Here is a 25,720-nt window from a genome sequence, read left to right as displayed (position 1 = left end):
TCATTTATTTTCAAAAAAATATGTTGTGAAAACACTCACACAAACCTACCAAATCAAACGGATCAAGCAACCACATAAAAGAATCAACACCACAATTTTACCATGGTTCACCTTTCCAAGAATGAGAAGGTTACGTCCATGTTGAGCTCCGGAAACAGAAGAAGCTCATTGCACTATTAATAAGCAGTTTACAGATTACAGACTTCGAATCAAATGATCCAAGAAGAAACCCCAAAATCAACCAATCTTGGAACAAACAACCTAGAGAAACAACACTAAGATTCCCTAACCTTTTGAGAGATAATAACCCCCTCCCAGAATGACTAACACAATCACTCAAACTAGTTACAACGATTATGATTTCAGAACTAAACGAAAAACCCTAAGAGAGCAATTCTCTTTATGCAGTGTCAATCTATCAAACCCTTGAATGAAGATTGAAGACTTATCTGCTTAAATACCATTGACCAGACTTGGACTAATTGCAACCGTTAGATCTCAAGATAACTGATGGTCCAGATTGATTCTTCTATTATCCTAAAATGACAGCGTATTACTTAGTTAAGTAATACGGCATTCTTTCAGTCTTCATACTTACAAAAAATTATATTTGAATTCTATGTCAAACATATCTTTAAGGTAAACTATTTATGAGACACTGTTTAAATTGGTCCTTTCGCAGAAAAGGAGGCCGTTAATATAAAAACAGCTAGACATACAAGCGCTCCTTTTCAGAAAGAAAAGAAAGGAGCATTAGGTCGAATTATCTTTCCTGGACATATGACAAAACATTAGTCAAGTCAATAAAGAAAAGCAGAGATTAGAGATACAAAGATTATTGGCGAGAGTGAACTAACGAAACTTCATTGAAGATTCGTTAATATTCCATGCTGACGTTTAACATGTTACGCAATAAAATTAACCAAAATAAATGAGCATATAGATGCTAATGGAAAGGGAACGAAACTTCATTTCATTCCGTGAACATTCCAAATCTCTCTTTGTTTTTGCTTTGTTTTATTTTGTTTTCTTTAATCACCTTAATCTTCAAGAGATAAAGACAAAGAGAGATGGAGAATGGTCAGGATAAACAATCCTCAGTATCTGAGAAACGTATAACCATTCATGACTGTGCTCAGTCAGGGGATATTGATGGGTTTGAGAAGCTACTTCAGGATAATCCATCTCTTCTCAATGAAAGAAATGCAATTGTAAGATTATCTTTTTTCTTCTAATATAATTTTTTATTAATGAATATATATCCACTTGAAAGAATTAGATTTTGTCAGTTGATTCTTTAGAGGGTTTTGACAAATTAAGAAGGGAACAAAAATTAAATTTGTTTGAAAATTAATTAATTTAAGTACAGTTAAGCTGAGTGTGTTTTTCTTCCAATTTATGTATTCATTTTGGTTTTAGTGCAGATATTGGAGACACCCCTTCATCTTTCTGCTGGTAACAACAAGACAGATATAGTGAAATTTCTGCTTGAATGGAAAGGATATGATAAAGTTGACTTGGAAGCGNAACTGTAGATTTTAGCATCTACATGTCCTATTCTATTTCCTTTTTAAATTTAATATGTGGAGATATAATTAGTATTCATCACACCCTTCCACAGGAAGGGAGCCTTACAATACAAAAAGAAGAAGAAAAGTAAAGTAACATTAAGTGGATTCATCTTTCTTTGTCATGGAAAATAGACCTATCAAGTCAGTAAAGAGAAAAAGACATTAGAGGTACAAATGTTATTCATTGGTGACGGAGAAAGTGAAGGAAGATTCATTGAACATTATTCAATGCTGACGTTTAGAAAAATTGAACATATTACGCAATAAAGTAGAAAAGAATGGGAAATGAGACACTTATAAAAAGGGGAACGAAACTTCATTTCATTCTGAACCGCCCATTCTCTCTCTTTCTGTTTGTGTTTTGTTATTTTCAATCTCCTACATTAAGAGACATGGAGAATAATCAGGATAAACAGTCATCAGGATCCGAGAAACCTACAACCATTCATGAGTGTGCTCAGTCCAGGGATAATGTTGGGTTTCAGAAGCTACTACAGGACAACCCATCTCTTCTCAATGAAAGAAATGCAATTGTAAGATTAATTTTTAGTATTCTTTTTATTTTTTATGAAAATTGTATCCACTTTTAGAGCATATTTTAATTGAATGGTCATAATTAGATGATCCTCTATTAATCTAATTTCATCTAATCTTGGAAGTAGCCGTTAGATAATGAAACCATTACGTGTCATTAGATCCTTAAAAAATTACATAAAATTACATAAACATGAACTTAATAAGAAAGTAAAAGGTATTGGACAAAGAATTAAGGGGAAAAAAACAAGTTTCTTAGCAAATAAGTTAATTTATATTTAAAAAAATAAGTGAGCAGCAAGTGTTTTATGTTCTAATTTATGTATTCTTTTTCATTTTGGTTTAAGTGCAGATATCAGAGACATCCCCTTCATGTTTCTGCTGGTAACAACATGACAGAAATAGTTAAATGTCTGCTTGAATGGAAGGGGAACGATAAAGTTGACTTAGAAGCAAAGAATATGGTATGTGAAATTTATGAGATATATATTTTATTAATTTTCCGGAGAGAAACTAATCTGTGTACTGTATGAGACTGCTGAGAAGGAGTCCTATTTGAATTGTTTGGTCTTAAGAATAGGACTTAGTGACGGATCCATAAATTTATGTGATTAAATTTTAATATATAAAACAACATTGCATATAATATAATTCTATATTTATTAACGCTATCCAATTATTATTTTTAAATAATTATACTATTAAAACACGAATTCTTCAATTTTTTTTTTCTTCTTTTTATTAATAATTTTAATTCAAACTTAGGGCAAGTTCAATTTAAACTAGGCATTTAAGTTGGGTACTTGACCTCCTTCAAGAATTAGGTTTAAGCTCCAACTTAACTTATCTGTTCTCAAATTTTGGAGTATGGAGAAACTCCAATGCACTTGGCAGCATCCCTCTCAAAAATCCCAGAAAGTGGGAAGTTGCGTGAGCTATTAAACTCTTATCAAGAAGAGCAACGGAAGAAAAAGGCACTGGAAGCATGCAGCAAGGAAAAAGAAAAGATGGATGCTCTCGAAAAAGAGTTATCATATATTGTGGGCTTGGATGAACTGAAGATGCAACTTCGGAAATGGGCAATTGGCATGCTTTTGGATAAGAGACGCAAAGCCCTCGGACTGCAAGTTGGCACTGGAAGACTTCCTCATATGACTTTTCCTGGAAATCCTGGAACAGGTGAAATTGCTTCTTATAGTTTTATGAAATTTAAATTCCACTTGATATATTTTGTTTACTTAAATAAAATTTAAATTAATTGATTTTTTCATATCGGATAGGTAAGACTATGGTGGCTCGAATCCTTGGAAGACTACTCCATAGTGAGGGAATTTTGCCTAGTGATAAAGTAAAAGAAGTTCAACGGACAGATTTAGTGGCTAAATATATTTGGTCAAACTGGACCACAGACAAGGAAGAAGGTAAAACACTTAGCCATTAAGAAAATAAATCATATTTTCGATTTTGTATGAGTTAATTTTCTAAAATAGCTCTTCTTCTTCTTCTTCTTTTATACAGACAAATTTCTTTCCTTCTTCCAAGATTATTCTTTAATAAGTTGTTTTGCTGCTTTATAGCTTTTGGCACAAGCATCTGCCTGCATCTGCCTCAACTTTAATTGATAGGGACTTAATATCTTAAGGCTCTAAGCTCTAAGTTGTTTTGCTGTTTTTTTATTAATTGACATTTATTAATAATATTTGCTTCTATTAAAGTCGTTATATAGCAAAGATACTTTCATATGATTAATTTTGTTGGGTTAAAGAAAAGATTTACTAATAAAATGATTTGCATCACCTTCTATATATATATATATATATCAGAGGATTTAACAGCCACTTGTGCCCAATGGGGTAAATAGCTCCATTAGGACCGTGTCTCCGGCCCTGGATATATATGGTTTATTTAAACAAAGTAATGTACATCTTAAATTTCGTGCACAGATCAAAGAAGCAGGAGGAGGAATTATTTTTGTGGATGAAGCTTATCGACTAATTCTATGGACAATGGGAAAATATCAGTCATATTTGCTGGCTACTGTGAACCAATGCAACGCGTAATATCTTCTAATGAAGGTTTCTGCAGAAGGGTCACTAACATTTTTAAGGGTCTCTATGTCAAGATGAATAATCAAGCAGAGGATAGCTGGTTACATGGGTTTAAATTACATTCTTCCTGTAGTGTAGATGTCATTGCAAAGCTAATAAAGAGACAGACAACATAATTGCAGCGTATGAAAATAAATGGAGGTTTAGTGGATATAATGCTGAATAACGCTAGAGGGAATTTAGATCTTAGGATTAGTGCTAATTGTGTGGAGACTGGTGAATTGCTTACTATCAAATTAGACGATTTTGAAGCAGCCATAAGATTTTTACCCCAATAGATGTTTGATCTTCTGATGAATAAGTGTTTTTGGGCTTCAGTATCATTTTAACTTGTGTATTAGTCGAAGTTTTAATTTGTATTTGTAATAACTATTTTGAAGTATTTGGGATGTTAGAAATCTCAACTATTTCTTTGTCATTCCTATCTTTAATATGATGCCAAAAACTTGTTGAGAAAACAAAGAAGTCTAATCCTNGCGGGGTGTTTAAATTATTTGATCATTGTTTATTACCCTAGAACTATGTGTTACAAATGTGAACCCTCATTGAGGAATTTCTTGTGTGTGAATTAATGAATTTTTGCAATACAATCTCATCAAATATGAATGGCTCATTAGTTGCTTGTTAGGAATGCAATTATAGGCCTGGTAAAAAAGGAAAGCAAAAAAAAGGCAGGCAACTTCGAGGAAAAGAGATGGAAAATAAAATAGAAAAAGGCAGGCAACTTCGGGGAAAAGATGAGAAAAATAAAATAGAAGGCGGCACAGCAGTCAACCAAAGACTTGCAGATCGTGGAATATAAACTCATTTAATGCTCAGTAGTCAACATCAATCGTAGTGTAAAATCAATGTTTTCCAGCTCTGTTTCTCACAAGTATTCAGAAAAAATTAACTGGTTGCATAACACTTATACCAATGTTTTCAGCCTTTTCTCTCGAGTTATCAGAAATCAATTACTCCCTCCTCACGATTTAAGTTTCTACATAATTTTACTTGCGCACAACATTTTCAATTTTGCAGTTTGTTTATCCCGTTGCACACGGGTTATTTAAATAATTTAATATATATATTGCCAGAATAGAGATTGAGAAGAAGAGATAAGTTAAAGAGAGGGATAGAAGATGTAGGTCATAAAAAAAATGTAGAAAATAAAGATGTGGAACAAAGATAAAACAATATCATTTAATTTGAAAAAAATTGACGCTTGATATTTTAAAAAAAAAAAAACTGAGGGAGTATATGGTAAAACTACCATCAATCAACTGACTCTTTTGAATGTTTTTTAAATTTGTACGGTAGTCAGAAATTCACTAATGGTAAGGTACCATTGATTAATTAACTCCTTTGAATTTTCTATAAATTTGTACGGTAATCAAAAATCAATTAATAGTAAGGTACCATCATAAACTAATTCTGTGAATTTTTTTTAAATTTGTACAGTAATCAGAAATCAATTAATGGTAAGGTACCATCAATCAACTAACTACTTTAAATTTGCAAGATAGTTTTGGACCTATCGATTCTAAAGGGTATTTTCCAAAAAATCCCATATATTTAATGAAATAACAAGATGCGCTAGCTAGTTTGGAAAATGCAACCTTAGCCCTCATTTAGTAGAAATCAATAATAAAATTTGTGACGGTTGTTTATTATAACTGAAAAATATCTATTTACTTAACTCTTAACCTTTAAATTTGTGGATGAATGAATTGATTGCTTGATTATTTGTAAATATATGGGGGTTGAACCGACTACTTTTGCTGTGATATGGATGAGACCAAGTGGTTGAGTCACCAGTGTTGTGGTGGTGTGTTGGTGAGGTCAGCTGGATGTGTAACCCATTGAGTTGCTAGGTCGGTCTGGGCCGTCCAACGGTGTAAGTCAATGAATCAATTTGAGCCGATTGAAGGTATAGGCCGATGAATCGGTCTGAGCCGACCGAAGGTGTATGTTGATGAATCAGTTTGAGCTAATAGAATATGTGAGTTTTATGAGTCGGTTTGAGCCGATCGAAGGTGTATGTCGATGAATCGGTCTGAGCTGATTGAAGGTGTAAGTCGATGAATCGGTCTAGACCGATGAGATGTAAGTCAATGAATCAGTCTAGGCTGATTGAAGGTGTAAGTCAATGAATCAGTCTGAGCCGATAGAATATGTGAGTTTTATGAAGCGGTCTGAGCCTATTGTAGGTGGATGTCGATAAATCGGTCTGAGTCGATTGAAGGTGTAAGTCGATGAATCGGTCTTGGCCGATTGAAGGTGTATGCTGCTCTATTGCTAAATAGTTCTTTTGTTGAATTCAAGCATGAGGCCAAATGATGATGAAGGAGGTGGGCAGGCCCATTCATCCTTTTTTGAAAAACAAAAACAAGAAAATGGAAATGTCGATGAGAAAGTCTGACTAGAAATAGTAACCTTTGAGATGGATTGCATTCCAATTGTTGCTGATGTCCCTGCCCTCTGGGGTTTGGAGTCTGTAGGCGCCCTTCCCTACTTCCTTGGCAATCTTGTTGAGACCCTCCTAGGTGGGGCCGAGCTTGCCAGAGTTGATCTCCCTACTGTTTTGAAAGACTTTGCGGAGGACGCAGTCGCTTGGTTTGAAAGTCCTGACTTGGACATTACGGTTGTAATGTTGAGCGGCTTGCTACTGGTAGGTTGCATTGCGGATATTCGCCCGCTCGCGTAATTTTTTGACTGTGTCCAAGTTGTGATAGAGGTTCTGGTTGTTGGTTTCTTCGTCTGACCATTGGAGTCTGGTTGAGAGGACCAATACTTTGATTGGGATGACTGCTTCAGATCCATATGTGAGGAAGAAAGGAGTTTTGCCCATGGACAAGCGGGTTGTTGTCCGATAGGACCAGAGGACCCCGGGTAGTTCGTCTTCCCATGCGCCTTTGGCTTTTTGGAGGTGCTTCTTTAAAGTCTGCATGATTGTTATATTCGATGACTCAGCCTGGCCGTTTGATTAGGGGTTGCAAAGGGTGGAGAAGTTGAGCTTGATCCCTCAGATGTCACAGAAGTCTCTGAAGCCTAAACTAATGAATTGGGATCCACTGTCAGTGACTATTTCCTTCGGTATTCCAAATCAATAGATAACGTGTTTCAAGATTAAGGCTTTTACCTCTCAGTCTTTGACTTGGGCGAGTGCTTCGGCTTTGATCCATTTAGTAAAGTAGTTACTGACTGCTAACATGAAGACCGGCTGCCTAGGCGTGGTCGCGAGTTTCTGACTATTTTCATTCCCCACTTCATGAATGACCAAGGTGTGAGGGTGAAGTTGAGTCTCTTAGGTGGGAAGTGTGAGACGTGGGCGAATCTCTAACAGTTGTCACATTTCTTCACGTAGGCTGCTGAGTCAGTGCATATGGTTGGCCAATAATTACCAGCAGTGATCACCCGCTAGGCAAGGCTGCGTCCTCCTGCATTGTTTCCACATTCACCTTCATGGAGTTCGGCGAGAACCCACTTGGCTTTTTCTAGGCTTATGGCCTTAAGATAGGGGCCAGAGAACGACTTCCTAAGGAGCTGGCCCTCTTATATGATGAATTTTGTGGCTTTCGTTCTTAGGCAGCATGCTTCACCCTTGTCAGTTGGGAGCTCATTATGTTCCAAGTATTTGAGTATTGGTGTCATCCAGGAGTCGGCTAGTTCGACGTCCATTACTTCTTTGGGCAATTTGTTCGTTAGGTGTTCTTTCTAGTTGGCTGGCCATTGGAGGAATAGTAGTGGGATGGACGATTGGGAGAAGCCTTGAAGGGCCGAGCCGAGGTTGGCAAGGGCATCAGCATGGGTGTTCTCCGCTCTTTGGACTTGGGTGATGGAGAATTCTTCGAAGGCAGTCTATATTTCCTTGACCAAGTTCAAGTAGGCTATCATCTTTAAGTCTCGGGCTTGGTAGGTGCCTTGTAGTTGGTTGACTACAAGTTGAGAGTCGAATTTCACCTCCAGCTTCCTTACTTCGATCTCTTTGGCCAGAAAGAGTCCAGCGATGAGGGCTTTGTATTCGGTTTCATTGTTTGTGCACTTGAACCCACATCATATGGCCCGTTGGATGATATCCTCTTCTGGTGTAATAAGTACAACGTCGAACCTGCTTCCATTCGCATTGCTTGAGCCATCTGCTGAGAGAGTCCACTTCGAAGGTGATCCGCTATTGATGCACAATAACTCCTTTTCTGCCTGGATGGTGGTATTCGGTGTGAAATCAGCAGTAAAGTCTGCCAGTGCTTAGGATTTGATGGTGGTGCGTGGTTAGAAAGATATATCAAACTCACTAAGCTCCATTATCCATTGTGTGACTCGGCTTGATAACTCTGGCTTATGGAACATCTTCTTGAGTGGGAATGACGTGAGGACGACTATGGAGTGGCATTGAAAGTATGGTCTGAGCTTCCTGGATGCGTGGACAAGGGCGAGTGTCAGTTTCTCTAACTGACTGTATCGTGTCTCGGCATCGAAGAGTGATTTGCTTACGTAGTAAATTGGTAGCTGCTACGCATTGTCTTCCCGGACTAATACTACTGAGATGGCTGTCTCCGAGACCGCTAAGTAGGTGTAAAGCGTTTCCCCAACCGCGGGCTTGGAAATGAGCGGGGGAGAGGTTAGATACCTTTTTAATTGTTGTAGGGCCCCCTCGCAGGTGGGGGTCCACTCAAATTTCTTGGATTTCTTGAGTGTGGCAAAGAATTGGTGGCACTTGTCGGCGAATCTGAAGATGAAGCGGTTCAAGGCAGCTATTCACCTCGCGAGGTGTTGGACGTCTTTGATGCAAGTTGGTGATGGTATGTCAAGGATCGCCTGGATATCATAAGGGTTGGCTTCTATCCTATGCTGAGTTACCATGTATCCCAAGAATTTTCTTAATGAGACCTCGAACGAACATTTGGCTGGATTCAGCTTCATGTTGTATTTCCTTAGGACGACGAACGATTGGCTGAGGTGGTCGCGGTGTTGTTCAGCCATAAGGGACTTGACAAGCATGTCATCGATGTATACTTTTATGTTGCCTCCAAGGTGTTCAGCAAACATTTGTTGACCAGTCGCTGATAGGTGACCCCGGCGTTCTTGAGACCAAATGGTATTACTTTGTAGTAGTAGGTCCCCCTCTCTGTGATGAAGGTTGATTTCTTTTTGTCGTTTGGGTGCATCAAAATCTGGTTGTACCCTGAGAAGACATCTATAAAGCTTAGGAGTTTGTGACCTGCTGTCGCATCAACCATCATGTCGATATGTGGGAGCAGGAAGGAGTCCTTAGGGCCTGCTTTGTTCAAATCTGTGAGGTCTATGTAGACCATCCACTTTCCGTTCTTTTTCTTTATGACCACAATGTTTGCTAGCCAGTCAGGGTAGTGGACTTCTCTAATCAGCCTATTATTCAATAGTTTGTCAATCTCCTCATTGACGATCTGGTTGCGTTCTGGTGCGAACTTCCTTCGCCTTTGCTTCATTGGGGGGTGATCCGGACCTACTTGGAGGTGGTGGACGATTGCCTCAGGGCTGACTCTTGTCATGTCTACGTGGGACTAGGCGAAATAGTCCTGGTTTTGTTTGAGGAACTCTATGAGTTGCTCTCTTATCTCGCGATAAATTTCTTTAGCCGAGGCATCTTCTAGGAAAAAAAGATAAAGGGGATGGCTTTCTTTAACATGTAAACACAAATTAAACATATTTTTTAAATTAAAAATGCTATATCCACCAAACAATTGCACCAAAACACATTGAGGTCGCCACATTGGACGAATGAATACTTACATAAATGGACAGTCGTCCAACGGTTTTGGATGGCCGTCCATACATCCTGGACGGTTGTTCATAGTGGAATGGACGACCGTCCATAAAAAGTTGTTTTGTTTTGAAAAAAAAAAAAAAAAAAAAAACAATGGACTCCCATCCAAATTCTACGAATAGGTATCCCGTTAATATGGACGGCCGTCCAAATTATATGGACGGTCATCCATAAAGATGGACACCAATCCATCTTCTGTGGACGGTCGTCCATCTTACAGGGACGGCCGTCCTTAAACGATGGATGATCGTTTGTGAAATTTTTTTTAAAAAATAGTTTTAAAATATAATTAGGACGACAATCCATCTGTTGTGGATGGTCGTCCATCTTGTAGGGACGGTTATCCACACTAGATGGACTGTCGTCCCCAGTTTGTGAAATTTTTATTTTTTAAAAAATTATTTTAAAATATAATGTACATATGGACGCCAGTCCATCTAGTGTGGACGACTGTTCCTTTTGTATGGACGCCAGTCCATGTACTTTGGACGGCTGTCCATATTAGATGGAAGTCCATCTAGTATGGACAGTTGTCTGCATTACATGGACTTTCTTCCATGTTTGTTGAAAAAATATTTTGTTTAATTAATATTAATGAATGGCTTGTCTAATACGTTTCATTTGTAAGCGCCAAAATTTTTTTCTTCTCTTCTCCTTCTCCTTCATCTCCGTCAATTGTTTTTCTTCTGATCTTCATCTGCGCTATTTGTTTTTCTTCGCTTCTCCTTCCTCTACGTGTTGTGATTCCTTGCTTTGACGCCTATTGTTCCTTTACAACCAAGCACCAGCAGCAATACCTCTTTTTATAGAGATAACTGAGAAACAAAAATAAATATCAAACCTTTTAAAGCTCGGAATTTTTTGTCAAGGTAAAGAATTTTTGACTTATTTTATATATTCATTTAGTTTCATATTCTATTTTGGATTAAATATATGTTTGATAGATAATATTTGTTGGCGACTGTTGTAAACTAAATTCGTGAACGCAAAAACTGGTATTAGTTGTGCAAGACATAATGGAATATGGAAGAGTCCAGTTTGCCTCGTTTCAATGATGTTAAGGTAAATTGTGTTTGAAACATTTTCAAATGTGCTATATTGTATTGTTTATTATGATGTGTTGTATTATTACATTCTAATTTTCTTTATTATAAAACCATTGAATCAGAAAAATGAATGTGATGAATTAGAAGATACGGGATGTGCAATTGGAATGGTGTTCGATTCAGTTGATAGTTTGGTGAAGTATTACAGAAGGTATGGGAATAAAATGGGTTTTGAAGCAATGATACGTACGTCAAAGAAAGGAGATGATGGGGAGATGAGATACGTGACAGTGGCGTGTTCTTGTTTTTGTTCTAGGAAAGAGAGAAGTAAATGCAGAAATACCTTGAAAAAACAACCTATTGCAAAAACAGATTGTAAGAGTCGAATTAGTGCAGCTTTGAATGGTGAATACAAATGGGAAATTAAATCAGTTGTGCTTGAACATAACCATGATCTTACAAGTCCGACGAAAAGAAGATATTTCAAGGTAAACCGAACGATATAGCCTTTTGTGAAAATGAGGCTTGAAGTTAATGATCAGGCTGGGATTAGACCGTATAAAAATTTTCAGTCATGTTCAATTGAGGTAAGAGGTGTAGAGAATTTGGCATTTCTACAAAAAGATTGTAGGAATTACATTGAAAAAGTTAGAAGGCTACGACTTGGAGTTGGAGATGCTTCGGCAGTACTAGAGTATCTTATGAAAATGCAAAAGAACAATTCAAATTTCTGGTACATGATTGATGTAGAGGAAGAGAGTCGATTAAAAAATGTGTTATGGGTTGATGCTAGATGTAGGGTCATATATAAAGATTTTGGTGATGTTGTGACCTTCGACACAACATATCTAACGAACAAGTATGATATGCCATTTGTTGCTTTTGTGGGGGTTGATCATCATGGACATTCGACATTGTTAGGTTGTGGGTTAACTTCACATGAGGACACAGAGACATTTGTATGGCTATTTTGTTCTTGGCTTGAATGCATGGATGTTGCTCCTAATGGAATTATCACTAATCAAGATAAGGCCATGCAAAATGCAATTGAGATTGTTTTCCCTGGTAAGACATAGGTGGTGTTTGTGGCATATAATGAAGAAACTGCCTAAAAATTTAAGAGGGTATAACGAATATAAAGCTACAAAGTTTACGTTACAAAATATTGTGTATGATTCGTTGACATGTGAAGAGTTCGAAGAACGGTGGAACAAATTCATTGATGTGTATAACCTTCATAAGAATGAATGGTTATCTAGATTGTATAAAGAAAGAGTACGTTGGGTGCCTACATTTCTTTAAGATACTTTCTGGGTAGGTATGTCTACTACCCAACGTAGTGAAAGTGCATGAATTTTTCGATAGATATGTAAATTCCAAAACAACATTGAAACAATTTGTGGAACAATATGATAATGCATTGCGAGATAAAGTGGAAAAGGAAAGGGAGGCTGATTTTAGATCTTTCAAGTCTTGGATACCATGCATAACTAATTACCCCATTGAGAAACAATTTCAAAATGCATACACAACTGCAAAATTTAAAGAGTTTCAAGAAGAGATTGCAGGGAAGATTTATTGTGAATTATCTTTTCTGAAAAAGTCTGATTCGTATAAGGAGTATCAAGTTTTAAAAGATGTTTGGCTTGGAGATAGTAATAGGCGTGTTCCCTTTCTGGTATACTTTGAAGAAATTCATGTGATATTCATTGTAATTGTCGTTTGTTTGAGTTCAAAGGGATTTTATGCAGACATGCCATTATTGTGTTGATTCATAAAAGGGTTTCACACATTCCAGATAAGTACATTCTACGGCGTTGGAGGAAAAATAGCAAAAGATGTCATACGAAAATCAAGGTAAGTTATAATAGGTGGAGCACAAACGTTGAAGGACAGCGTTTTGAGAAGTTGTCTAATCTAATGCTGACAGTAGCTGATATGGCATCAAACAATGAGGAAGAGTATAACATGTTGATGGAATTGATGACTGGAGTGAAAAATAAGTAGGAGCAGAAGGAAAGTGAGGGAGGGTTTGGTAGTAAAGAGGGGGAGAATCCTCCGAAAGAGGGGAATAGTCTAATTAATAGTCCACGGGTAGCTTGCAGCAAAGGTCGTCCTCCATGCAAAAGAAAGCAATCGAAGGTTGATGAAATTGTAAGTAGGGTTAAAAATAAAAAATTGCGAAAACAAAGACTTGGTATGAGTTATACACCCATTCTGACATGATATTTGTTTTTTAAACATTATTACTTAGTGAAGTTTATAATAATTTACTTGATTATAATGTGTTATGCTACTTTATAGGGAAAGAATCATCAGCAGAGCAGACAACATTCTGAAAGTGTACCGGAACTCAAGTGTTATCAAATGATGTTGTTGCTACTCAGGTATGTGTTATGTATGTTGTATAATTGTAAAAACCTTAAGTTTTCTAAACATGGGCTAAATTGTGATTAAACATTGCAGTTGTCCACTGGTTCGGTTCAGAATCTCGAGGAAATAGTAATTTATGTATGGACAGGAGGAGTAATGATGAACATGTTTCATTAGGAGAGATTTGATATTGTTAACTGGTTGAAGCATATACATTTGTATTCGGTAGAAATTATTCGCGTTGTGGTTAATTTCTGACTAATGCAGTTGAGCTATATGCTGAATAGATGTTTTGTTTTTACTATTTTTGTTACTGGTTGGGTAAGAGTATACTGTTGGTTGTAGGGTGCTGAATTCATAATAATAGAGTAAATGTATATATTATCCTTATTCTGAATTTTTTCAGTATATATTATCGTCACATTTCAGTATATATTATTCTACATTTCATTTCAGATTTTAATTTTGATATGTCTTTTGGTATGGATAGTATTACATATACATGAGCATTCAGATATGTATTGAACAATAATTAATGATATGATATTGTGGCAAATATAATCTTTGTACATAACATTTATATTGAGAATTAACATTCATATGATATTGGAGAAGTTCAGCTAATTGAGAACATATTGTGAAATCAAACTTTATTAATTAACATATTGGCGTACATACAGTTTAGTATTTGAACTACACATAATTACAATTAACATTCATAGTGTGTTCCCCAAAGATGTTGAGAAGGTGGAGGTTGTTCAGTAGTTCTTTATCCTAGTGTAGGGGGTGGAGGCTGATTGGAGGAGGACGAGGCTGATGACAATTTCTTCATCATGTTGGATATTTCTGTCATGCGTTCCCCATGGATGTCAACCGTTTCTTCTATTCTTGATGCGAGCGAGTTGAAATCACTTTGCAACTGATCTTGTTGTTCCTACATTTTCCTCTCAATATGTGAAAAACTCTCTTCTTGAAACCTTTCAATCTGATCAATTGTGCTTACTCTTTCGTCTAAGGTATGAGAAGATATTTCTTCTACATTCTGAGAAGATCCAGGTTCAACACTCATTCTTCTTCTTTGTCGCACATAACCTTGTCCTTCATTTTCCCCTTCTAGAACAGGGACACTTCCTGAACCGTTGCCTTTTCCTCCATTTCATCCCTAATCATCAACCATTCTCCTAACACATTCTTTTTAATCAAACCCATTTTAGACAATGTGACATCCCCCAACAAATTATTTGTAGAAAATGTTATCTTATTGGCTTCATCTAAAGGGGTGATCTCAAGACCCAACTTCTCACATATTAGCGTAACAACCTTCCCCCAATAAATGTCACCTTTTTCTACTTTAATCTCTCCCAACTTCTTAATCAATAACTTTGCTAAATTTACTTGCTTCCCTGTTATTGCTGCTTCCATCAACAATAAATCCTTCACTATCACATTTCCATTTGTCTCTTTCTTGCCACTAAATGTGAATGTCAGAAATTTGTGAAAAACTCTCATGATAGGATTCTTTAACTTTGTAGATTTACACCTATGTGGATAATAAACCCCTATTCCAAAAACATCTGTCCAAGCTTGTTGGAATCCCATGTTCTGGATACGTTATCCAAACCTTCAAAATCAATCCCTATCCAGTTTGCTAAGTCTTGTGGCCTCATTACACAATTCTGATTCTTTAATCTAAAAAACATTGTATACGCAGGAAAATCATTAGTACTTGTCTCCATAACTTCCAAACTACTAAAAAACTCATAAATCAAATGCTTATATCTTTCATATCTAATACTCACTAACTGGTCCCATTTCAAATTACTGATCCAACCATTAATCTCATCACCTAAACCCAAACTAGTTATAAATCCTAAATCCAAACTTCTTCCAAGACAAATATCTCTTTTCGCCATCTCTTTGTATTGCTTTTTATGTTGCACGTCTCGAAATTAGACTCCAGATGACGATGTGCCTTCACCCGGAGTGGTTATGATTTTTGCTCTTACCATTTTCTGGTTTCTTCTAAAACCAGCAACTTCCTGGAAAAAAACATATCCATAAGTAATTCATGTTATATGACAAAACATATACGACATTAGACCACCAAATTGTGCCCTTTTAAACCAATAATACATTCAAGATATGTGGTTCAACCAATCCAACTTAGGCATCACTTGAATGAACTAGAAAGTAGAAAGACATTTTATCATTGTCTCTAACGCACATAATTTTCTCCTAAAACTAACAAATAAATCAAGCACATCACACATCTATCCTCCCCTGCAATAGGAAAAAGCACAGTTACTAGCAAAGTCCAAAGGCCAAAAAGCTTCCTCACAATTATCACAACCATAATCTTAAGCATAAACTTTAAAGCACATACAGCATAACCATGTATCCCACTTTAACAGCATACTATCAAAATCAATCACATTGCAGACAATCGAAAGAGAAATTAATCAAAATGGCAGCATATTTTCTCCCCAGTTCTTCCCATATAGTCTTTTTAAAATGACAAGTCAAGCAAAAATGAACCGAGAAAGAAATATTTCTATTGCACCATGCTCGTATAGCCTAAAAAATAAGTATATAATAGACTCTGAATTTGGTGCATACATTTTGTTCAAAAAATATATATTCAAAAATTAAATCTAAGTAAAAAAGAAAAAGCAAAAAAAAAAAAGAGCAATAAGAAGCAACCCAAATCAGCTTCTCAAACCTGCATTAAACTTGCACATTAAACTTGTAGCTCAAATCAGCTTCTCAAATCAAGCATTATAAAATCTGCATTAAACTTGCACCTTCAATCAACTCCTCAAATCAACTTCAAAATTGCACATTAAGATTGCTGCTTAAATCAATTCCTCAAATCAACCTCAAAATTGCACATTAAACTTTAAGCTCAAATCAACTCCTCAAATCAAGCATTATAAAATCTGCATTAAACCTACAGTTCAAATCAACTCCAACTCAACTTATTAAACCTGCAGCTCAACTCAATCCACTTCAAATTTGAACGTTAAACTTTTCTGCAAAAATGCTTTATAATCCTGCATTAACCTGTAGTTCAAATCAACTTCAACTCATTCATTAAACCTGCAACAAATCTGCAGCTCATCAACAAATATTTAGAAGCACCAAATCTGCAACGGCTTAAACTAATCTCTAACTTACTCAATCAATTAGGAACAACAACAACCAAAAAAAAAAAAAAAAACTGATGTTTTGCATTACAGTGTCTACTGACAAAAACAGATGTTTAAGCTTGAATTGGTAGTTCAAGCTCCCAACTCTAATTGTTTATAACTCTGATTGGCATAAGACAGAGCATTTGAACAGTCTATACAAACGACCTTCAAAGAGACCAGATCACACAACCAACAAAAATGTAAGCTTTTTCCAAGCCAAAAACACTCAAAACAGAACACTTCTATTTATCAATCGCACAAACAAGTCCCACCAAATCGACTGGATTTCTCTTTATCAACTCAACTCCATTCAACACAAATGTAGAATCCAACACATTCATCCAACATTAAAAAAAAAAAAAAACTTGAAAAATGAAAGTGTCTAATTACCAATGGCAGATGACGAAGACGAAGAACAAGAGTGTAGATGAGAAAGACGAAGAACTAGAACGCAGATGGAAGACGAAGAAGAAGACCGCGACTATGTTGTTTTAATTTTAAAAACTTCCCCCAAAATTTTTTAACCTAATGCGTTTTTTAATTACAGTACGGATGCTTATCCAAAACTAAAGGACGGCCGTCCATTCCTTATGGACGGGCGTCCATTACTTACGGATGGCTGTCCTTACATAATAGACGACTGTCTATTACTTACGAACCGCTGTCCATACATAATGGACGGGCGTCCATTCCTTACAGACGCCCGTCCACACATAAGGGACACCCGTCCATAATTTATGGACGGGCGTCCAAAGATTTTATTAAATTTTTTTAAAACAACATTATGGATGGACGACCATTCCTTACGAACGCCCGCCACATTATGGATGGGCGACCATTCTTTACGGACACCTGTCCACACGTTAGGGACGCCCGTCCACAATTTATGGACAGGCATCCCAAGTTTTTTTAAAATTTTTATATTTACATTATGGATGGGCATCCCTTATTTGCGGGTGCCCATCCAAAATTAAGGGACGACCGTCTATTACTGACGAACGGCCGTCCCTAAATGTTTTTTAATTTTTAAAAACGATTGTTTATGGATGGGCATCCATTAACATATGAACGCTCGTCTAATATTTATGGATGACCGTCCATAACCTATGAACAGACGTCCCTAATTTTTTTTTCATATTTTTTATTCCATTTACTGATGGACGGGCATCCTTTAAATGGGGACGCCCGTCCGTAGTAAATAGACCCCCGTCCATATAATATGGACAGGAGTCCATGTAAGTGAACGGTCATCTACATTTGATGAATAACTGTTCACTAGAAAAAAATTTAATAACGTGAAAGGTGTTGAATGGTGTGAGTCACGGGACACGTAGGCCGGTACAATATTTCGGTGTAAAAACCCCAAGTATCTATAGCATTGTTGTTTTTAAAGTTGGTAAGAGAAAGATTTGATTGCTTAAATATTCTATAGACCAAATAAAGTTTTTTAATGGATTATATTATGTTAATTTAAATATTTGGCTTAAATTTATAATACGATCGAGTTTAGTTATCAACTCATTGCAATATAATGATTTAGAAAGTGATGAGATTGTTGGACAAACATGGTCAAGTCAAAAGTGTAAGTAGTAGAGTTTAGTTTGACTGGGGCTTTAGACAAAGACAAATTGTGACCTCACTCAGGTAAACATCAGCAAGGACTATGATGGATCAGATCAACTCCAAGTAGGCAGTGGTAAGTTCCTTCACATTACACACACTGGTTTTACTTCTTTGCCTAGTATTTTACAAAATAAATGTTTACATTTAAAACATGTTCTCTATGTTCCTAGAATAACCAAAAACTTACTTCGCATATCAAAATTCACTAAAGAAAATAATGTTGTAGTTGAATTTAATGCTGATTCCTGTGTTGTTAAGGACAAAGTCACCATAGCAACTTTACTGCAAGGAGAGCTCAGAGCAGGCTTATATCAACTGAACCTTTCCCCAAAATTACCTTCATATTCACCTTCTTGCTTAAAGTCATCGATTTCACCTCAAAATTGTTCCTATAATGTCAACCTGACTGCCGAACCTTTAAATGAGTCTCATACTTGTACTATCAATAAAGATGCTGCTATAGTGATACATGATAGCTTAAATGGTCAAATAAAATGAGGTATGCAGAATGCTATTACACCTTGTACTGATAACTCTACATTCGTTTGCAAATTCTGATTCCTCCCATTATCAGTTTTAATAAAAACAATGATGTTTCTGCTTTAGTTGTGTTGATACAGTTTTAGTTGCATCTGATAATTTTATTTCACCCTGTGTTAATGAAGATTTTATGTTTTCTGATTCATTCTAGTTGACTCTAATAGTAATAATACTTCACACCATCAGTCTCTGTTGTTCATAAACACACTGATGATGCTATGTTATAGCATATGAGGGTAGGACATCCACACTTAGCAACCTTGCAAAAGATTTTAACAGTATGGTAGCAAGTGAATCCCTAATCACTAAACCTAAACTACAATTCCCTTGTGATGCTGCCATTAGGAAAATGCATCAAAACACCTTTTCTACTTTACATTCTAGAGCTAGTGCACTCTTGAACTTGTACATAGTGATATGGGGTTGCTCCATTGGTTTCCACAGAAGGTTTTAGGTATTATGTAACTTTATAGATGATTACAGTAGATTCACCTGGTTATTCCTCTTAGGACAAAGGCTGAAGTCAAATCTATATTTGTAAAATTCCATCATCTAGTAGAAAGACAGTTTAACTGTAAATTGAAATGCTTCAATCTGATCAAGGTAGTGAGTACAAGGGACTGGTTTCAATCTTACCACTGAAGGCATTCAATTCAAATATTCTTGTTCCTATGTGCATTAACAAAATGGTGTAGTGAAAGAAAACATAGGCACATAGTTAAAACAAGCCTTACCTCTTAGCTCATGCATCTATGCCCTTAGATTTTTGGTGGCTGCCTTGAATCTGCTGCATTCCTCATTAATAGAAGCCTTCACCAGCAACCGATAATTTGTCTCCTTATCAATGTGTGTTAAGACAGATCCATTATTCAACACTCAAAGTGTTGGTTGTGCATGTTTCTTTTGTTAGAACTTTCAATAGGATAAATTAGTTTCCATTTGTAAAGAGTGTCTTTGTAGGGTATAGTTTAGTTCACAAAGGCTTAAGTGTCTCACACCTGATGGCAAATCATTATTACACCTAGTGTCAAATTCAATGAATTTGATTCCCTTTTTCCACTGTTTTAAGCATCCTAACCTGTCCACACTTTCTCTTCAGACCAGAATCAGTTTCCTGTCTTTCTGAATGTTTCTAGTTTACCTTTTCAATATATGCTTCTTCTGAGTCTCAAAGTAAGGCTCTGTACCTAAGTTCTCACAGCAACGGTAAGCAAAATTCTTCCACAACTTCTCTTTTCCTTTCCTCTCTAACACTGTTCCCATATCCCAAAAACAATTTGCCTATCACATATATTATCCTCACTCACTCACCACACATTTCCCTACACCTTACAAACTAATACTCCATTTAACTTAATCCATCCTCATCTAAATCTCTCAATCACCATAGACTATTCCTTCAGACAAGGTTATTCCCATCTGCTCTATTGAGGTTGATCTGTGTCCATCTCAGTATGTTGATAAAAATGAAACATCAGATTCTGTTCTTAATGTGCACCCCATGATGACAAGAGCAAAAAGAAAGAACAAAGCATCTTGTCCTATAGTTTTTACAGCTATAAGTTCTTTTGTGACTGAAACGGCATCAGTTCTGAAGCTCTTAGCTTGCCAGAATGGAAACAAGCCATGCAAATTGAATATGATGTTTAATTGCCAATAATACCTGGACCCTTGTTCCCTTTACCTCAGATATGCCTGTTGTGGGACATAAGTGGGTTTTTAGAGTCAAATATCATGCTGATGGACATTTAAGAGTCTAAAGCAAGATTAGTTGCAAAGGGTTTCCAACAAACTGCTGGATTGGATTATTTTGAGACTTTTAGTCCAGTCATAAAACCCTCAACTATTATGATTATTTTTACACTTGCTGCCACATACAATTGGGATATACAACAAGTGGATGTTAATAACGCTTTTTTGAATGGTGAGCTTAATGAAGTTGTATATATGGAACAACCTTCTGGTTTTGTTGATCAGTATAGAGTTTCTCATATTTGCAAGCTGAATAAGGCCTTATATGGTCTTAAACAAGCTTCTAGAGCTTGGTTTGACAAGTTAAAAGCAGCTCTTATCAGTAAAGGTTTTCATAATTCAATATCTGATTCTAGTCTTTTCGTGCATAAGGAAAATCATCAGGTTACATATGTCTTAATATATGTTGATGATATTCTTCTTACTGGATCAAACATTGATTTTGTTCATCAATTGGTGAAAGAGCTGAATGATAAGTTTGCTTTGAAAACTCTTGGTTCCTTACATTACTTCCTAGGTCTTGAGGTCAATAGAAATGCAGCTGGGATTCATCTAAAGCAAACTAAATATGCTACTGATTTGTTGCTTAAAACCAAAATGCTTGAGGCCAATCCTTGCTCTACTCCCATGGCATTTGGTACTAAATTATTTCCTGAAGATGGTCCACTGTTTGATAATCCTAGCTTGTTTCAAAGCACTATAGGAGCTTTGCAATATTTGCTTCTTACTAGACCTGATATTAGTTTTTCAGTAAACAAACTTAGTCAATTCCTTCAAGCTCCCACTGACCTGCAATGGCAAGCATGTAAGAGGATTTTAAGATATCTTAAAGGCACTATCAGCCATGGTTTGCTCTTCAGACCAATAGCCAGTTTAAACATAGAATGTTATGCTGATGCAGATTGGGGTAGTAGTATTGCAGATAGGAAATCCACCAGTGGATATTGTGTATTTTTGGGGCCCAATTTGATTCAATGGAGCTCTAAAAAACAGAGAGTGGTTGCCTTGTCATCCACTGAAGCAGAATATAGGGCATTGGCACAAACAGCTACTGAAGTAGCTTGGTTACAAAGTTTATTTTCTGAATTGGGTCTAACATTTGACAAATCTCCAATTGTTTGGTGTGATAATGTTAGTGCAGGGGCCTTGGCAGCAAATCCAGTTTTTCATGCCCAGACAAAGCATATTGAGATTGATGCGCATTATATCCGTGAACAAGTTCTAGCCAAGAAACTTTTAGTTCAATATGTTCCTTCCAAGTTACAAATTGCAAATATTTTAACAAAAGCTTTGTCTATTTCTCAATTTCTTACCTTAAAGCAGAAATTGAATGTTGTTGATCAGGGTACAAGCAACAGTGGCTGATTAAGTTGCTTTGACTGCATAAGTACTGGCTTGGTAGTTATGCAGATGAAGATTGTTGATGTTGAGTTCTTGAGCTGTGAAAGTTGGTGTTGTCGTGAAAATCTTGCTGTGTAGATTAAAAGTTTGCAGTTCTTTTTTGCTTGAGTATTTTTGTAGTCAGTTGAAATATTGCAGTGTTTCTGTGTTTTGTGAAGCAATCTATCTTTGGGTAGATGAAGCAGTTTAAAAGTGTAGATGTCAAGCTGAAAAAAAAAAAGTGCAATTGTATAAAAATGTTGTGAAGTTGTAAGACTGAGATATTACAGATTGGTGTTGAGCAGGTGTTGATCTGTATGAAAAAATGCTTGTGTGAAGTTGTGAAAAATGTGAAATCACAGTTGTATTATTGTGAAGTTGAAGTTGATGTAAAAGTTGTATGACAGTGTATGAAGTTGTGATAATGAGAAATTGCAGGTTGTTGTTGAGCAGGTGTTGAATTGTATGAAAAAAATGCTGATGTGAAGCTGAAGCTGTATGAAAGTTGAGTAGGTGTTAAACTGTATGAAAAATGCTGCTGTGAAGCTGAAGTTGATGTGAAAGTTGAGCAGATATTAAACTGTATAAAAACATAGATGTGAGGCTGTCAAAGTGGCAAAATTATATGAAAGTGGTGTTAGTTTTTGTTGTAAGGTGTTAGCCTCAATTTATCTACAGCTGAACAAGTGTGAAAGTCGTATGAAAGTGCAAATGTTTAGTTGTGAAAGTGCAGAAGAAAAGATATGAATATGCAGATGTGAGGCTGTGAAAGTGCAGTATAGCTTGACAGGGGCTGTTGGATAAACATGGTGCAGATGTGAGGCTGTGAAAGTGCAGTATAGCTTGACAAGGGCTGTTGGACAAACATGGTCAAGTTAAAAGTGTAAGTAGTAGAGTTTAGTTTGATTAGGGCTGTTAGACAAAGACAAATTGTGAAACGGTGACGTTTGTATAAAGTCCAAAGTGTTGCCGTTTTGAATTGTAATAATCAGCTATTAAAGCTGACTTTGTAACACTGTTCACTATTGAAAAAAAAACACGGGAAGTATTTCTTCTTCTTCACTGAGTTCTTTGCTCTCGAATCCCTAACTTTCACAAAATCCCTAACCTTCACAGAGATGACACAATAAATAATTTATTTCAACTTCTCTCTCAAGTTTATTGAATTACCGGGAATCTATGACCAATAATTACTTTTACAAATTTAAGTCACATATTTAAATTACCGAAGAGAAATAGACATTAGAGATACAAATATTATTGGTGAGATGAGACTAACGAAACTCATTGAAGATCGTTATATTCCATGCTGACGTTTAACATGTTACGCACATAAAATTAAGCAAAATAAATGAGCATATAGATGCTAATGGAAAGGGAACGAAACTTCATTTCATTCCGTGAAATCAAATCTCTCTTTGTTTTTGCTTTGTCTTATTTTGTTCTCTTTAATCTCCTTAATCTTCAAGAGATAAAAAGACATATAGACATGGGAATGGTCAGGTAAAACAATCCTCAGGATCTGAGAAACGTATAACCATTCATGATGTGGCTCAATTGGGGGATATGTGGGTTTGAGAAACTACTTCAGGATGATCCATCTCTCTAATGAAAGAAATGCAATTGTAAGATTATTTTTTTTCTTCTAATTAATATAATTTTTATAATGACATAATCCAATTGAAAGATTAGATTTTTGTCAGTTGTTCTTTAGGGGTTTTGACAGATTAAGAAGAGAACAAAAATTAAATTTCTTTGAAAATTAATAATTTAGTAAAATTAAGCTGAGTGTGTTGTTTCTTCCAATTTATGTATAATTTTGGTTTTAATGCAGATATTGGAGACACCCTTCATTTTCTGCTAGTAACAACAAGACAGATATGGTGAAATTTCTGCTGAATGGAAAGGAGATGATAATTGACTTGGAAGCGAAAAATACGGTATGTGTTCTTTATCAGTTATCCAGTGAGAAATATACCACTGCAAAGCGAAAAGTATGCAGTAAAATATGACCGCATTGTAAAATGGAAAAACAAACATCTGTTATATATTTTGGTTTTTGATATATATGTTGAATTTTGCAGTATGGAGAAACTCCATTGCATGTAGCAGCCGAGAATGGGTGCATGATGCTGCACGATTACTGTGCTCATGGTGCTCTTGTTGAAGCGAAAACTAAGGTGCTTTCTATATAATTTATCTATATTCTCATTCAGTAATACTTTTCCTGAGATTTGTGATAGTGATAATATTTTCTTCATTTTATTTCCATTTTGACACGCAGTATGGAATGACACCACTTGCTTTCTGTTTGTCATTCAATTGGAGCTGAAGACTGTTCAATTGTCGAGACACATGCTCGAGAATAATTGCGATTGTGATGCTAGAGTGATGTATGATTTTGTGTCTAAAATAATAAATATATTTTTTGTAATTAGCAGTGATTTAAGTAACTTTGAATGCAGGAGGGCATGACTCCTGTTGATCATCTTTCAAAAATCCAAGAAAGTGGGAAGTTGCGTGATTTATTACTTTCTCATCAACAAGAAAGACAAAAGAAAAAATTACTTGAAGCATGCAGCAAGCAAAAACAAAAGATAAAATGCCCTCCGAAAAAGAGTATCAAATATTTGGGTCTGGATGAACTCAAGAGCAACTTCGAAATGGGCAAAGGGCCTTCTTTGAATGAGAGGCGCAAGGCCATGGACTTGAAATCGGCACTGCTGGAAAAATTCCTCACATGGCATTTCAGGAAATCCTGGAACAGGTAAAATTGCTGCTTACTTATCTTTACCTTTTCAGTTAAAATTGCTGTGGAATTTTGTTTCCTTATCAAATTAAATGATTGTTTCATATTGGATAGGTAAGACTATGGTGGTCGAACCTTGGAAGACTACTCCATGTGTGGGAATTTTGCAAACTGACAATGTAAAAGAGTTCAACGGACAGATTTGTTGGTGAATATATTGGTCATACTGGTTATAAGACTAGGGAGTGGTACACACTTCGCTTCTATATCATATGTTCGACATAGCCAGAAGTTTATAATCAAAAAAATGAAAATAATTTGATGGACTTGTATCCTTTCTTTACTTTTTATATTTCAAAAGTATAATATCTTACCAACATATATTAGATTTTATGGTTTATTTTAACCAAAAAATTAATTCATGCACAGATCAAGAAGTGAGGGAGGGTACTCTTTTTGGGTGAAGCATAGATAATGCCAGAGGACGCATGCCTAGTGACTTTGGGTTAGAAGCCTTAGAAGAGATCATGTCTTGTATGGACAATGGAAAAGTTTTAGTCATATTGCTGGCACAATGAAGCAATGCAACGTGTAATATCTTCTAATGAAGGTTTTAGCAGAAGGGTTACTAACATTTTAAGTTTGAAGATCTAAGTTGTGAAGAATGCTTAATGTTTCCATATCAAGATGAAAAATCAAGCGGAGAGATAGCTTGTTACATGGGTTTAAATTACATTCTTCCTGTAGTGTAGATGTCATTGTAGAGCTAATAGAGAGAGTAACAACGGAAAAAACAACGTATGAAAATGAATGGAGGTTTAGTGGATATAATGTTAATAATGCTAAGGGGAATCTGGACTTAGGCTAGTGATGATTGTGTAGACAGGGATGAACGCTTACGATCAATTAGAGGATTTTGAGCAGTTTGAGTTTTTACCCAATAGATGTTTGATGTTGCTTTGCTTAGTGTGTTTCAGCTGTGTATCAGTCGAACTTTCAATTGTATATGCCATATATTATTACTCTTTCTTTGTCACCTATCTTTATCACTTAGCACTGCTTTTTTTTTTT

General features: G+C 36.0%; 1 pseudogene; it reads left to right on the top strand.

Moving 5' to 3' along the window:
- The first annotated feature begins 1,916 nt into the window (after positions 1-1,916).
- On the top strand, positions 1,917-4,594 carry LOC116139951 (annotated as a pseudogene).
- The last annotated feature ends 21,126 nt before the right edge of the window (positions 4,595-25,720 follow it).

Source organism: Pistacia vera, unplaced genomic scaffold, assembly GCF_008641045.1.
Source record: "Pistacia vera cultivar Batoury unplaced genomic scaffold, PisVer_v2 Contig36, whole genome shotgun sequence".
Lineage (NCBI taxonomy): Eukaryota > Viridiplantae > Streptophyta > Magnoliopsida > Sapindales > Anacardiaceae > Pistacia > Pistacia vera.
Note: the sequence above shows the minus strand (reverse complement) of the source record. Positions and strands in the feature narration are given on the sequence as shown.